Raw genomic sequence first — 15,813 nt, 5'->3', positions numbered from 1 at the left:
GCTCTAGATAAAGAGCTAAAAGAGATATGAAAAGGGGAGAGATTGGATCCTTTTCAGCTGAGAAGTGGGATGGGGACAAAGGAGACAGAGACAGCTGAGCTGAGCCTGGAAGAGGAGGAATTCAAAAGGAAGAGGCAGGGAGAAAACATGTGCTAAGTATGAGGAATGAGTTGCAGCTCTGTGTATGTGTGTGTGTGTGTGTGTGTGTGTGTGTGTGTGTGTGTGTGTGTGTGTGTGTGTGTGTGTGTGTGTGTGTGTAGAGGGCTGGGTTGGATCTAGGGATATCCATCATGGCCAGAGGGCAGAATGATATTGGCCATGGAGGCTGGACCTCCATCGTGGAGGCAAGTCTGTCTGAGGGGCAACAGGGGAATCTGAGGGCTAAAGAGTAAGGTTGTCAGGTGACCAGAGCTATATCTTCAGAGAATTTGGGCAGCCTTGTAATGGGGGGAGGCAAGAATACCCAGGAGGTTAATGTAAAAATCTAGATCACAAATATTCGATTAGTTAGTCAACAAACATTGATTAAGCCTCTAATATGTTGGGTATTGTGTCAAACACTGCAGACATGAAGCAAAAGCAAGACATCCCCTGCACTCAAGAAACTTGTGTTCCACCCATGAACAACAAACGGATAAGACCTGGCAGGTGACTGGATGTGGGGGGCAAGAGAGGGATGAGAGAGGGTGATACTGCTCAGGTTCTAAGCCTAGAGTTGCTGGTAAAGTTGTGGCAAGGTTGCTTTGGGACAGAAGACCTGAATTTTCAGGTTTGGCAAATCAAGTTTGAGGAGTCGAATCCTTCGGGTGACAACATCCAAGCAAGTGGTGAGAGATGGGCAGGTAGCTTTGGGAACCACCTAGCAAAGAGGCAACAGGTGAAGCTCTGAGGGAGCTGGTGATTTATTGGAATGTGGCTAGGTCTAGGTGCCCTGCCACACACAGTGATGTCTCTCTATAATTCTATCTCTGGTCTCTAACCAAGACCAATTAGCAGGCTCTAAACCCTTAACAGTTTGGAATCCGAATCATTCAGACAGATGATGGTCAAGTAGCCAGAACTGCTGACTAATGGCAAATCAGGTCAAAATAGAGCACAGAAATGCCAAGATACAGACCAAAGACCGAATATGGCTCATCAGCCACCTCAACCCTGAAGGTGTCCTGTTACCAAGCCAATGGCCCACTGCTCTTCCAGATGGGTCAGACGATTGACTTCTTCACTTTAAGTGGAGGACATGGGCACCACCTGTCTGGGAGCTAGCCACAGTTCCTCCACCCCTCATTGTTCTGGGTAAATACCGGGCTCACTCATCTCTGCAGAGCATCTCTCCAAAGTGATGCAGGCCACTTTTCAGGACCTTCTATATTCTGTGGGTATCTGTCCTGAGTTCTGGTTGTCCATCTATCACCCCTTGCTTCTAACTGCACCACTGCCATTCCCTGCCCATCCTTCCATCTATGAGAAGTGAGATAGTGTAGTGATTATCTTATCTCTGGAGTTTCAGATCAAATACTGTCTACACCACGCCCAATGCCAAAATAGCTATCAATATTTCACATGTGTATAAATATTTATTGAATTGCATTAAATGCACATGGCTCCTTTCTTTTGGTCTGGAGAAATCAAGTTTCTCAGTCACTCTCTGGGAAAGAAACCAATTTCATACAAGCCTAGAGGTTCAGCCACCATTTCTCCATCTCTCAGACCCATGAATCACTTTGACAGGGCGATAGGCACCTGGATAATCTATGTTATCTTGTCCCATATTACATGAGAGCTTGGACAATGACAGAACAGGACAAAACCAGATCAGGGCAAAGGAATAAGAGGGTTGGCAAGCCCCCAGAAGTCACCAGAGCCAAGGAGAGGCAGGCTCATTTATTCTGCCTAGGAGGAAATCAATCAATCAGTCAACACAAACTTATTAGGCCCTTCTACTGCTGGCTCTTTGCTGGCTCTGGGGCTGCAAAGATGGAAAGGATAAACTAGTCCTTGTCCTCAGGGTTTACATTCCACTGGGGGGAAGTATACTATACACTTACCTACATACCTGCATGCATGAATTATATATGTAAAGGTACATATAATATAGCTAGACAGACACATACATTTGTGTGTATATACCTACACATGTATATATACACATACATACACACATGTAGATATGGTTAATGATGTGGTCTCTCTCCCATATTTGATAGTCACAGAAAGCAAAGAGTGGATGACAGAGGTAATGAACCTCAGTGTGTTAACCCATCCATCGCCTTCTCTGATGGAATTAAAAGTGACCTGACCATTGTACAAGCAAAAAAACAGCCATGCTTCTGAGGGCCATTAGAAAGTGGAGTTGTTACTTCTGTAGACAGCCTAGGCTGTAAACCCAGATGTGGAGGAAGAACATAGACCCTGAGAGGAAATAAGGGGCATGTGTGCAGTAAGTTGAGATGGTCATCTCTTTACTTCTTTTCCATCCTCAATAGCCACATTCATTTGAAAAGGAGCTGCTGGCCAAGGAGGAGAAATTGCATCGGATAGTATATCCACTCTTGACCAACATGAATATGAGGGGGTCATCTTAGGGAAGACAAAGCTTCTGGGGATAAGAAATGCAGTAGAAGGGACTAACTTTCCACTCAAGAAAGAGCTAGTGCTGGCAAGACAGAGGAAAAATGTGGAGAGGAGCAGAGTCTGAGTGCCCAGAAGAGATGCCATGCTGGGGCATGGATTCCATGATTCCATGAGGAAAACAGAGACATTTAGGCCCTTCTGCACCCAAACTAAGGGCTGTGTGAGCTATGGGTGCCAGTGAGCTCAGAGCTGAGCCTACACTTCCCACAGATGCTGTGGGTGTCTATGAAAGAGGATGCCCCAAGATCCTGGGTAGGAGCTTTGCTGTTCAGCTTGTGAGTTCTTACTGTCATGTGAGTAAATGCCTTTGTTAAAATACTGTCACATCTCCTCAAATGACCACTAAGAGTAAACACATTGGTGGAGGCTCATGGCCCATAGTTTTAGATGTGAGCACCAGTGGGTTCCCCTTTGGAACTTGAGGGGGCAGCCATCCTTTGGGGACCCAAACTAGAAGTGCAAGTGCAAGATGGAACAGAGAAGGAAGAGAAAGAGACCCCCTTGCCTCCTCCAAGATGATTCCTTCTTCCTTTAGAGTTGGAGGCCTGGCTTGGCCTGCCTAGGAGGCAGAAGCTCAGCATTCTGCCCTCAGAAGTGTGTCTGATTTTCTGCTATTTAGTGGTCAGACTTCTTTTAATTATAACAGAAAAATTTGTTCACACCTTATAAAGGGATCACCAGATCTTGTTTGCCCATTAACATCTCATTATCTGTTAGCTGCTCCTCATTTTCTGTGACTATAATAACTGTGGTGGGGGAGGGTTGGGCAATAAATACAAGGTAAATTGGGGTGGAGGTTTATTATCTGGAGGGGGGGTAGTTGGGAAAAGTTTTCTATAGAAGGAGGCACTTTGAGCTGTGATTGAAGACACATGGGATTTTTATGAGGCAGAAGTAAGAATGGAGAGTATCCTAAGAATGGGGGATGGCCAGCTTGTGCAAAGGCAGACAGAGAGAAGAGAGGAGGAATCCTGTGTGTAAGGAAGTATAAATGAGTGAGAAACCTAGAACTCCAATCCAGACAAGAGTCGATGAGGGCCTCAGCTAGGGTGGTGGCCACAACCTCGAACATAGAAGAGGTGTTGCCGATGATCAGAAAGGGAAGGTGAGTGTGAGGGAGTGGGAAACAGGACCCTAAGGTCTTGGACCTGGGTAGATGGTGGTTCCCTTGACAGAAATAGGGAAGGTGGGAAGAGGAGTGACTTTTGAGGGAAAGATGCTGTTTTGTTTTAGACTTGCCAGGTTTGAGAAGTCTATGGTACATCCAGCAGCAAATGACTAATAGTCAGTTGGAGATGCCTAAGTGTATCTCAGAAGAGAGAAAGGGAATGGAAGCTGTATAGAGAATCCAATAGTGGAATCTCGGGATATAATATAATATTGGGAGCAGAGACCTCAGGGTGCAGCCCTGCTCCCACAATGTACGGAACATGAACTTCTTATTCCTGTTCTTAATCCAGATCGAGCATCAGTCTGCTAACACTAAAAGTCTCCCAGCTGCTTTTGTCTCTATTACCAATGGCAGATAGCCATGAAGTGTGAGCCACAGCTCCCTGACAAACGCCGGTGAGAAGCTATTTCCCTCTTTCACAGCTGACAGATGAATGGCCCAGTGGCTTAATTCATGCAAAAATTAAATGTATAATTTAATGGCATTGCTCAGTACTTTTATCAGACAAGGACTGACTCATTACTGATGTTGGAGTAATTCCTAAATCAACTGTCTGTATACAGTAAGACTACTAGCCCATTAGATCAAAGATTAAAATGTATATAAAACTAGGAGAAAGAGTAAAATTTTTTAAAAAGAAATCTCTCTCAGAAAACAATTCCAATTGGACCTATTTAAACAAACTGTTGGTGCAAAAGTCAGGAAATGGATGGAGGAACCAACGCTAACACTGATTATAATCATTTTCTAAAGAACTCTAACTGGTGCCATTTACAAGAAGAACACAATTACCCAGAAATGTCCTCATTCAGCACATGTTTGATCTCCTTACCAAGAGGAGAGATGTGGTGACCAAAGTTTCAAATATAAACTTGCTCATAAACTATTATGAAGGAAGATGGGTGATAACAAGCAGAGAGAAGCAGCAGAAGGGGAAAACTTAAAGAAATCTTGATAAGAGACTCAGCTTAACAAAATCATCCCAAGGGTGTTAAAGGATGAAAGAGGAAGGAGGAAGACAGACCAAAAAATGGAAAAGATTCAAAGGATTTTTGTCCCCAACTCTTCACTATCAAGGAGAGGGAAGCCACCACAGTTGGGCTCCATTATCCTGGTCCTGGATACGCTTAAGGAAGAAATGGAAAGGAAACTAACAAAAACAAAATTGGGAAGGAGCTAGACCAGATCAAGGAGATCTACAGGAGAGGTGACATAATGTAGGGGGAAGAGAGCATTGAATTTCAAGATATCTGAAAGAGGGGTGGATACCAAAAGCACTGGGGGAGAAATGTCAGAAACATTATGATCCTACTCAAAAAGGTACTCGAAGGAATGTTAATAACTGCTGGCTTATGCGTCTACTCTACCAGCTCTACAAAATTTTTGAGGCTAATATACAGATACATGGAACATATCCCTGAGGAAGGTGTGAGAAGGAAACAGGAAGGCTTTCCTAAATAATATTGTGCAGCAGACACATGCTGACAGTGACATACTGAAAGAACTAGAGAGCACAGGATCCCCTGGTGAAGATGAATTGGCAAATCTAGAAAAGCCTCTGATTCAGGCGTGAAAGGATGAATGAAGGAAAAAACATTTATCAGAAGTGCTTACTATGGGCCAGACACTGCAAAGCTCTTGAGATGTGGTCCCTGCCCTCAAGGCACTTACACTCTAATAGAGGGAGGACAATAGAGCAAAGACACCCAAAGGACTCTCTCACACGTGAGTGTTTCCAGGCACAGGTCAGAACCACATCACATTCCTTGAAAGATGTAGTAGCACTGGAAATCCTGTGATTAATGATACCATGTGGAGCCATCCAAGAGGGTGACAGTGCTGGCCAAAGGAGGAGGGAAAAGAGACAGCGAGTCACAAAGAGATTTCTCCAAGGGGGTGAGGTCATGATGGAGGACATGGGAAGGATAATCTCCAGCTCAAGAGCCAGGCTGAGTCTCATAAATGAAATTTGGGTAGCTCAGGGTCCTCCTACCCACACAGGGACCCTCTGCAAGTGAGGCAAGCATGCAGATTGCCTGTACAGCTGTATGTGGTTTGCTAAGAGCTGGTCTGTCCATACACACGGACAAGAAACACCTCCATGAGGGTTGCAGGACAAGAGTGGGCTGGATCGCCCTTGGGAAATGACAGAATTTTTGTAAATGACACCCAAAAAGGCACACCTGATATTCTTCCAGCGATACTGTATGGATGGCTGAGTCATGGAAAATCACAGCCTCCAATGAACTGAGGGCGATGCTTCTCCAAAGGGCAAAGGAATGTGGGAGTTGGTTCCAACACATTAAAAACAAGAGAGGAATTTTACAAGAAAAAAACAAAAAACCAGCACCAAGGATAGAGTCACAGAGCTATATGACTGCCAACATCAGTCTGGTCCCATGGCAAGAGAAATGGAGAGCCAGTGTGCTCCATGGGAGTCCCTGCAGTGTGAAAGATCCCAGCACATGAGGTGGGCTTGCTGTAGGGCCTGGATGGGCAAGGATGGAGAGACCACCACCCATGAAGTCACAGATCTACCACAATAACAGCCTCCACAGAGACAGCTTCTGTGCATCCCTTGAAGGTCTGTAGAGTGCCTTACAGAGTCTGAGCCTCATGACATCCCTGGAAAGTAGGTGCTAATTGTTCCCATCTTACCGATGAGGACACTGAAGTTCAGAGTGGCTACATGACTTACCCTGTGCTACTTTTGTATCTGAAATGAGACCTTGCTGCCTCCAAGTCCAAACCTCCCTCTGCCATGCCACCAAGCACCAATAAGTCTGTGCATCTTAAATCAGAACTTGCTTGTGGCTGGCGAAAAGTACATTCAGTGATATGAATGTGAATTGATTACAAAGGGAAATAATCAAATTATTAAAATGCAAAAGGATTGACCACTCTCTTTCCTCCTGGAAAGGCACTAACAAGGTCCATTTGGATGAGATGGGCTAGTTAGGCCCTTCCAGCCTGGGATTCCCTGACTTTCGTCTTAATAAGTGGCAAGACATAGACACACATTCACTAGACGTTGGGTTTGCATAAGCCAGCCTTTGTCAATCTTCTCCCCATGGTGAAAACCAGGAAACAAATACTAGTTCCATCTGCACACTCAGCCCAAAGGAAGACTCCTGCCATCTTGACCCCTTTGGCAAAGGAGGAAAGCTTACCCGGAATTCCTCCTCTGGTACCTTTACCCACTCAGCCCGTGATTCCACACTGACTCCCATCATGCCAGCCAACATCTGGGTCATAGCTGGGCACAGGAGGCAGATGGTGGAATGCCCTCCCTGAGCAGAGCGGCTTTGTGAGCAGCCCCTGACAGGCGTCACTATCACACTCTGCACCTTTTCTCAGGTCTCTTGCCTTCTGAACAGTTTCCTCCCAGGGAGGATGTCTTCTGAGGGCCTTGGCCTTCATCTTCAGTCATCCACAAATAGGCTGCTAGAGTCAGTGTTTCCCAGTGTCAGCCCCATGAGGCCCACTCTGCCCTCCCTCTCTCTTCATCCACTGACTCTTCTCTAGTCCACTCTCCTCAAGGATGGGCTGGCAAATACACACCATATTCCAATGGCTTCAAAATTCAACTTCACTTTAGGGGGGTAGTCACCTGCTTTCCCTCCTCCAGTCATTCTGCCTATCACCTCCTCTCACACTATTGCCACCTCAATCTGTTTCAAGTGCTGCTCTGACCCCATTACTACCTTGCTCACAAATCTTCCCTGGCTCCCACCTGCCCCCAGACAAGTCCAGTGATTCCTTCTGCTCCTTCCCAGGACCTCCAGATTTGACCTGTCTGCCAGCTTCTTCTTCCCCACGATTCTTCCTGCAGATTGAAGGTTCAACCCAAAGGGAACCACTCTCTGTTCTCCCACCAGATCCTGCAAATTCTTGTGTCCAAGTCTTTGCTCCTGCCAGTCTCTCCATGTGGAATCACCACCTGACGAGTCCTATTCAAGGCCCCTTCCACCTCAGCTTCCATGACCACAAACGGCTGCAGAGGACTCCCTCTTACACGTCAGGGGTAAGGTGACCCGTGCTTACACCCGAGAACTTTTCTCCAACGTTAAACAATAACAAAGTTTTACAAGCAACAGCAACAGTCACTGGGCAGCAGTCAGTTAGTTGGTCAGTGAGTAGCTATTAAGCACCTACTGTGTAGCAGGCACTAAGCTAAGTGCTGGCAGCCAAGGTTTTTATCCTTACCCACTGAAGGCGTTGCATATGCCAGTAATACTTATAACTGAAACAGAGTTATTCTCCAGACCTAGGGAGGAACTGGAATGTCCGCTCAGTCTTGGCATTAGGCATGATGGGAGAAAGGAGGCCCTGAGGGAGGGGTGAGAGGTTTAGGGTGTGGGATGCCCATTGGAGAGTCATAGCCCTGGCATTCAGGGAGAATGTGGTCAAGAGAAGAGAGTAGAAGGGAAGGGGAGGGGAGGGTCTGGGCACAGGATGGATTGAGTGAGCATCCTAAGATCAAGCCTGTGTTTAGTCTGAGCTTCCCTCTTCATGACCGACACACTCAGAGGGGACGGGGCTGGGGGGTCACCCTAATTTGGAGCAGCTAGCTCATTTTGAGGAGCTCAGTTTATAAGCACACAGGCCCTAACATCTGACCTGGAGTCAGGCCATCCATCTAGATAGAGCTGATCTTTGGGGACAGTTACAGGTATGGCCCCTTTTCTATGGGTAAGATAAAGATGAAGACCCCCCTGGGTGGCAGTGAAGTAGGTGTGTGCACATGTTTTCTCATATGCATTCTGTGTGAGGGAATGAGTGTGTCTAGATGGCTTCTATATGATTCATTGAACCCTGTCATTAGCTTCACTTGGGTGTGGCTATGTCTTTGCTATCTGATACCCTGCACCTGACTAACACAAACCCTGAATGTGGTGGCTAATAGTAACAATAATAATGCCATGTTATTATTAACAGCTAGGTGGTGCACTGGCTAGAGCCTCAGAATCAGACTCAGGAAGATCTGTATTCAAATCCAGCCTCAGACACTTACCAGATATGCTACCCTGGACAAGTCACATAACCTATCTGCCTCAGTTTCCTCAACTCTAAACAGGGTTAATAATAGCACTGACCTCCCAGGGTTGTTTGTAAGGATCAAATGAAAGATCTATAAAACATGTGGCATGGTGCCTGGTATACAGTAGACAATAATAAAGACTCATTCCCCAATAAATGCTTGTCCGCTGACTGAGCTAAATGTCTGAGGCAGGATTTGAATTCAGGTCTTCCTACTAGCTACACCATCCAGCTGCCTGGAATACACCCGATAGTCTCAGAAAAGTGAATTGGATCCAGGGAGGGCTTGAGTGTCTGCAAATCTGATCTTCAGGGCTCTTCTGGCCCTTGTACCCGGTTATCTTAGCTGCCATCATGTTCCTTTTGGACTCTGCAGGGTAATGGTGCCCTGTCTACACCTCGTGCCATGTTCTTTGGCTCTGGGAATGGCTGCGCTTCCTGCCCTCCCCCCTCCGTCCCACAACCAGACACTTCTGGACCATCTTTCCCCAAACATTCCACAATCCTGTTCTGTCTTTGCTGATGAGTTTTACCTGTAGTGCTCTTCAAGGGTGTTGAGGGGTGGGGGCAGGAAATAGCCTGGTCTATCACCGAGAAAACTTTCCCCCAGTCCTTTCATGTAGGCTTGGTTTGGGGAAGGGGCAGAAAGCTCAGCTTCCGAGTCATCCTGCCCTGGGGGATGGAGACCTGAGCCTTTCCAGCCACAGACTTTCATCCTATATACATAAGCTCTCTATGGTTTCTTTATTCGCCAGGCTTTTGGGGGGTCTCTCTGAAACCAGCTGTGCCCTCCCAGATGAAGTTCCAATAAGGCAGGGGCATCTCTGGGCAGCCAATCAGGTGGGCTCCTGTTTGGCGAAGGAAGGGGGTGCCTTCAGAGGAGGCTCCCCAGCCTGTGCCTAGTCCCCTGCCCAAGGAGCTCTGCAGCGGCTCTTTAAGGAGGTGACACCTATCCCTGCCAGCAGCATCAATCTTCTCCATCCCTATTCTGAACAGAAATCCCATCCCAAGACATCATTTCCCTCCCTTTCTGCTTGGTTCTAATAAAGTCCAGAGTCCAGGGATTCTGCTCGCTGATTCCAGGCATTGCGATTCACAGAAACAAGGATCTGCCATTGTATGCCCACTGACCTTTTCATCAGTGGCAGCCCAAGCACAAAGTCATCTGTCCCACGCCTCAACCTGCACCCAGCAATGAAAACAGACTTGAAAGGGAAAACAGAGACAAGGTGGCCCAGGGGGACTTCCTTGGAGTGGGGTAGCGATCACTGAGGGTGAGAGCAAAGGTGGCCCGCTCTCAGAAAAGCCAACGGGGTAATAGGGAGCCTAGGAGATGACGAGGGGAGCTGGGTCTACACCATGGCTCTGCAAAGTATTTCCTCTAGGACTGTTCTCTAGACCAGCCATTTCATCTCTTCCAGCCTCAACTGCCTCTACTGTAAAATGGGTGAGCTTGGAGTGGATGACCTCTGAGGTCCCATTTATTTCTAAAGATGTGAGCCCACAGAATAGAGTTTTCCTTACTCAATAAGTGTTTCCCCAACTAAACAACATAAATGTTTTGACTCAGAACTCAGAACCCAGTAAGATAATATTGGTAAAGAGCTTAGCCTGGTGCCTGGCACATAGTATTCATTATATACTTCCTCATCTCCTTGCCTTTCCTTCCTACATATGCCTCAAAGATGATAAAAGATGCAAAAGGAAGAGTTGGGGAAAAATAGATGCATTGTTGGTGGAGCTGCAAATCAATCCATCCATTCTGGAAAGGAAATTTGGTATTATGTGAAAATAGTGACTAAAATGGTTATACCCTCTGACCCAAAGATCCTTCAGCTAGGTAGGTGTACACACTAAGGAGGTCAGCTACAAAAAAAAAGATACTAAATATACCAAAATATTCTTAGAAGTCTGCAAAAACCTAGTAACTAAGTCAGTACCTATTGAATAGGTAATAGCTAAATCAACTGATACATGGCTATGAGGGTTGGATAGTACTGTGCTGTAGGAAATGTTGAATATAAAGGATATGGAGAAATATGGAGAAACCTGAGAAGGCTTTCATCAACTGGTGCCAAGTGAAGTAACTGGAACCAGGATCAGTCATGACCACAGCCATGTGACTGGAAAGAAGAAGAACATGACTCAATTGTACCTGAAGGTCATGGGATGATAGTGGAAGGGGGAGGAGAAGAAGGTGCCTGCCTCTGCTTCATGGCTGAGGCCAGAGCAACATGGCACACCACATGAGACTTTCCTGGGAGGATGGATTGTTCTCAGTCTTCTTTATAAGGGCAGGGAGAAAGGAAACACTGAGAGATGGAGGGGATGTAAAATCAAAATATATCAATAAGAATTTTAAATACAGAACTATAATCGAGCTGGCAAGGATTGCCCTGACTTCCTGGGCCTCAGTTTCCCTAATGTGTGAACTAGATGATCTCTAAGGTGCTTCCAGCCTAATCTCGGACACTCCGAGGTCAGGGACTTCATTTCTCTAGACCACTACATTTTCAAAATTAAAGGCCCTTCATTTGACAGATCAAGAAACTGAGAGCCCAGGAAGTGATGGGATTTGTCCCAAATTCATGTGACAAAATAAAGAGCATGGCTGAGATTTGAACTCAAGTATCCTGACTTCAGATCCAGTGTTTGCTGCATATGGGCCAACTTCCCTAATGAATCTATGCCCCATTTTCTAGAGTATATAATTATCTTGTTCATTGGGACAGAAATATTTCCTCTGGAATCAGTGAAGATTCTCATATATTGATGGATATCCACTCTAAGTTATCTTCCCAACTGCTTTTCTCTGCTCTTGATTTGCATTTTAATTTAAGAGCTTAAGTCTCATTAATACTGGAAGGATCATGGATGCCACGAGTGTGGGTATGTCCTATGCCAGTGGAAGTTGATCCCCTCTCATTAAATCTTGCTTAAAATGAAGGGGATAATTTACATTTCATTTGGACATATTTTAATGAAAAGATAACCAGACTTTATCAAATTCTTCATACAACCCACAGAAGAACATGGAATTCAGGTCATCGTCATGTGATAAAAATTCAGACAGGAAGATCCCCCCCTCACTGTGGAGCTAGCCCACCAAGCTACTGAGTGGACCAGGGGACCCAGAGGGGAGCATCACCAGTGTCCATGTGCTCAAAGGGAGGGTCCTGCACAGGAAACAGGAACTGAATGGCACCTCTGAAAAGTGCCACCAAGTGCTTGTGCAGAATCAGACAGAATCAGGGAACCCTGTTCCCACCTGGAACTAGTTATGACTCACTTGTGATCTGGCTCACTCTGAAATGCTATGGCATTGCCCAGAAAACACAGGCTGGTCCTTTTCTTCCTCTGTCCAATGAAGGGGGTTGTATTCAACTGCCTCCAGTATCCCTTCAGCCTCTTCACCTAGGACCCCATGATCTAGGACCTCTCTGTTACTCAGTTTCCTTCTCTGTAAGATGAAGGGTGTTGGATTCAAAGGTCTCTGGGTTTCCTTCTAGGTCTAAACTTTGCATCCTATGACCCTGAGAACTGCATTCTGTTACTCTTGCCCTCACTGGGAACTGATGAGAATGTGTTTACAAAAATTTCCCAGGATGAGAGAATATTGACTGCAGGCCAACAGACTGTGCTAGAATTGAAGAGCAATAGCCATATCTATTTAGATAAATATACAATAAAAGAACTCAAGACCACCAGACCTTCCACTGATGAAAAGGGAACATTCAGTGGAATCATGTTAGGCTGTTCACTGGAGTTATTGAATATTAAAGAGGGGGCTGTTATTTTGCTTAGGGAATCGCTTCTTCATTTCTTACTAAGTTTCCTCATTTTGCATCTTTTCTTAGAAAGAACAAAGAATCTTTGCCACCTTGCATAAGAGCCTGATGGACAACACTGGGGGTCCCAAGGACAGCTGTATTTCCTGGCCCTTCACACACTCCTTGCTCAGAAAGTGTATTTGCTGGGCTCATTAAGCCAAGCTCCACGTGTAAAGGCAGGTCTGTACAGCCCCTACATTCCCCAGCCTCTCATCTGCCTCAAGACACCACTGTTCATGTTGCTGAATCTGGTGGGAAAAGAGACATGTTGATTACAGGCCGACAGATTGCGCTGCTATTGAGCAGGGATGGCCATGTCTGATTAGAGGATATATAATGAAAGAAGTCAAAACCATCAGACTTTTCACTGATAAAAAGGGGACATTCAATGGAAAAGATCCCTCCCCGTAACGCACTGGTTTTAGAAGAGCTTCCATTTTCTGTGTGCCAAACCTAGAGGAATTTTATGACATGATGTTTTGAAAGGGGCTTTGAAATAAATTTCCATTCATGAAAGAGACTGCCCACTGCCAGACTTGTAACCCCTGGCCTGAATTCTAAACGGGTCCAACTCTACTCCAAGATTCATTTTTCAATGAAAAGACACACCCACTTTATTAGGCACCAGGGGAGGTCTGGCTCTGATCAATACTGTGACACCAGAGGGAATTCTAATGAACACAGCCAGGCAGCACACCCCCCAGGCTTCCCCTAGGGGAAAGTTTCTTGCTTCAAGAAACTTAATAATCTCTCATTTCATTTAAGTAAAAAAAAATTACATTTAGTCATCTCCATTACCCAAACCATCTAGGTATTTCAGTTAGCCCAGCTACAGAAAGCTGTGCCAAATGTTGGTTGGGGAGGCAATGTGACATGTTATTAACACCCATGAAGTCAGAGCTTGGCATGCCAGGCTTGCCCCTTCACCTCAGGAGGGAGGGGATGGTTCCACAGGCCCTCCTCCTGGTCAGGCAAATCTTCAGTACTGGAGACCACAGCTTAGGAAGTACGCTGACAAGCTGGAGAGTGTCCAGAGCAAGGTGAACAGCACAGTGACTAGCTTAGGGCTCATGGTGTGTGAGGACTGGATGAAGGATATACAGATCTTAAGCCTGCAGAAAAGGAGACTGGGTGGAAGGGAACATGAAAGCCATCTTCAAGTATTTGAGGGGCTGTCTTGTGGAGGGGGGAACTTGTCTGCTAGGCCCCAGAGGGTAGAGACAGAGCAAATGGGGGAACTCATAATAAGGCATATTTAAACTTCCTGAAATCCAGACCTCCCCCAAAATGGTGGATAAAGAACAAGGTGGACACCAAGGTGCCTTGCAGTACTAGAATCCATGGTAACTTTTCAGTGTATAAACACATAAATACCTATTGTGTTCCAGGAACTATACTAAGGGCTGAGAAGTCAAAGATGAAAAGTGACCCAGTTCTGCCCTCACAGAGCTTACAGTCTAGCAGAGAGGAGACACGTACCAAGATAAATTAGCCTGACTCCAGGGAGATGATGACAAAGTCAAGGGAAGAGCTTTCAGAATATCTGAAGGGAAAAGCACTTTCAGCTGGGGGATCCCAAGGGCAAGAGGGAAGATGATCCCTAAGCTGAGCCTAGGAAGAATAGAAGCAAGCCAACAGGAGGAGAATGCATGAGGACCAAGGGCCATTCCCTCTGGCTGGAATGCAGCATACGGGGGGGGGGGGGGGAGCAGTTGGGAGCCGAATGAGGAAGCCCTGTAAGTGGGAGAACAAAGAGCTTTGATTCTATCCTGGAGTCAATAGAGACAATGAAAATTCTGTAGTGGGGCCATCAGATTAGACAACCCTAAATTAAGGAGACTGATTCGATAGCTGAGTGAAGGATTTATGGATTGAAAGAAGGAGGAATTGCAGTACTATGGATCCAGGACCATAAAGGGCCTCAAGAGGTGATCTATCCAATTTCATAAGTGAGAAAACTGGGGCTCAGAGAAGGAAAGTCTCAGAACTAGTAACAGGCAGGGCCTCAGTGAATCCCCTATCTTGCTGACTAGGGTTTTCCTCAGCTATGCAGCCAAAGGTGAGCAGGTGGGAGGGATGCAAGGAGGATCCTCCTGATGGGGACCAGCCTTCTCACCTCAGCATCTATGTTCATTTATGGATGAGTGCACCAGCCACCTTAAAGTGGAATGGGACAGGAATCATCACCTCCCAGGTCAATGATCACAAGCTCACCTTTCATCTATGCTCCATAAATCTTGGATGAATCCATTTACCCATCCACCCATTCACCCATCCATCCATCCATCCATCCATCCATCCATCCATTTATATTCTGTTGATGCCACTGGGATGCAGGCTCCTTGAGGCAGGAGCAACACATTGTTGGCTAGCACAGGACCTGGCACATTGTTGGTTCTTGAAAAATGCTTGTTAATTGACTCCTCACTGGGCAATAGGCACAGATGTGGGCCACAGCACATCATCAGAGAGGGAGAGTGAGGTGATCATTTAAAAGAGTGAGGGATGAGTGAGGACTGCCTGGGTGAATGTCAAGTAATGGGAAGAGAGGCTCTGGAAGGCCCTTAGCAGACTGAGTGAACCATTGGGAAATATTTACAGGAGTCCGTTAGGAATTTCACAGGTTGACAAGACTGGTATTGACTGCAATCTGCAGAGGTGGAGGCAGTGTGCACATCAGGGAGATTTCAGATTTACCCAAGGACTGGAGATAAGATTGTGTATTTGCATATGATTTTCATCTGACCAAGCTCAATTGGCTTGCTGAAATTTGATTAAGACTTATCTAAAGATTCTCATTTATCTTTAATTACTTCTGTTTCTATTACTTCTCACCCACCCAACACTCTGGATGACTTGGACCAGAAGAGCGTGACAGATGGAAAGGAGACACATCCCTGGAGGATGGAATGACCATGACCAAGAAACTTATCTGCCAAGGATGAGGCACAGGCCAAATGCAGAGCCCCACTTGAGGATGTGAGGATCCTGCTGGGGTTTCCCCCCACTCCATCCCCACTTCAGCACGAGCAAGGCACCAAGGTCAGTCAGTCATACTCCTGCTGATTGAGCTAGGTTCTCAGAAGAAGCCTCTCCCTCTCCCAGCCTCACTGAGAGCCACAGATGGACAGAGAATGGATG

The 15,813-nt window shown here is 46.1% G+C and overlaps 1 protein-coding gene across 7 annotated transcripts in view; it reads right to left on the bottom strand.

The window, feature by feature from the left end:
- Nucleotides 1–15,813, bottom strand: part of ELMO1 (engulfment and cell motility 1) — a 385,710-nt gene that overhangs the window by 112,917 nt on the left and 256,980 nt on the right. The window lies entirely within an intron of this gene.

Source organism: Notamacropus eugenii, chromosome 3 (genome assembly GCF_028372415.1).
Source record: "Notamacropus eugenii isolate mMacEug1 chromosome 3, mMacEug1.pri_v2, whole genome shotgun sequence".
NCBI lineage: Eukaryota > Metazoa > Chordata > Mammalia > Diprotodontia > Macropodidae > Notamacropus > Notamacropus eugenii.
The sequence above is the reverse complement of the archived record's forward strand: the minus strand, read 5'-3'. Positions and strand labels throughout refer to the sequence as shown.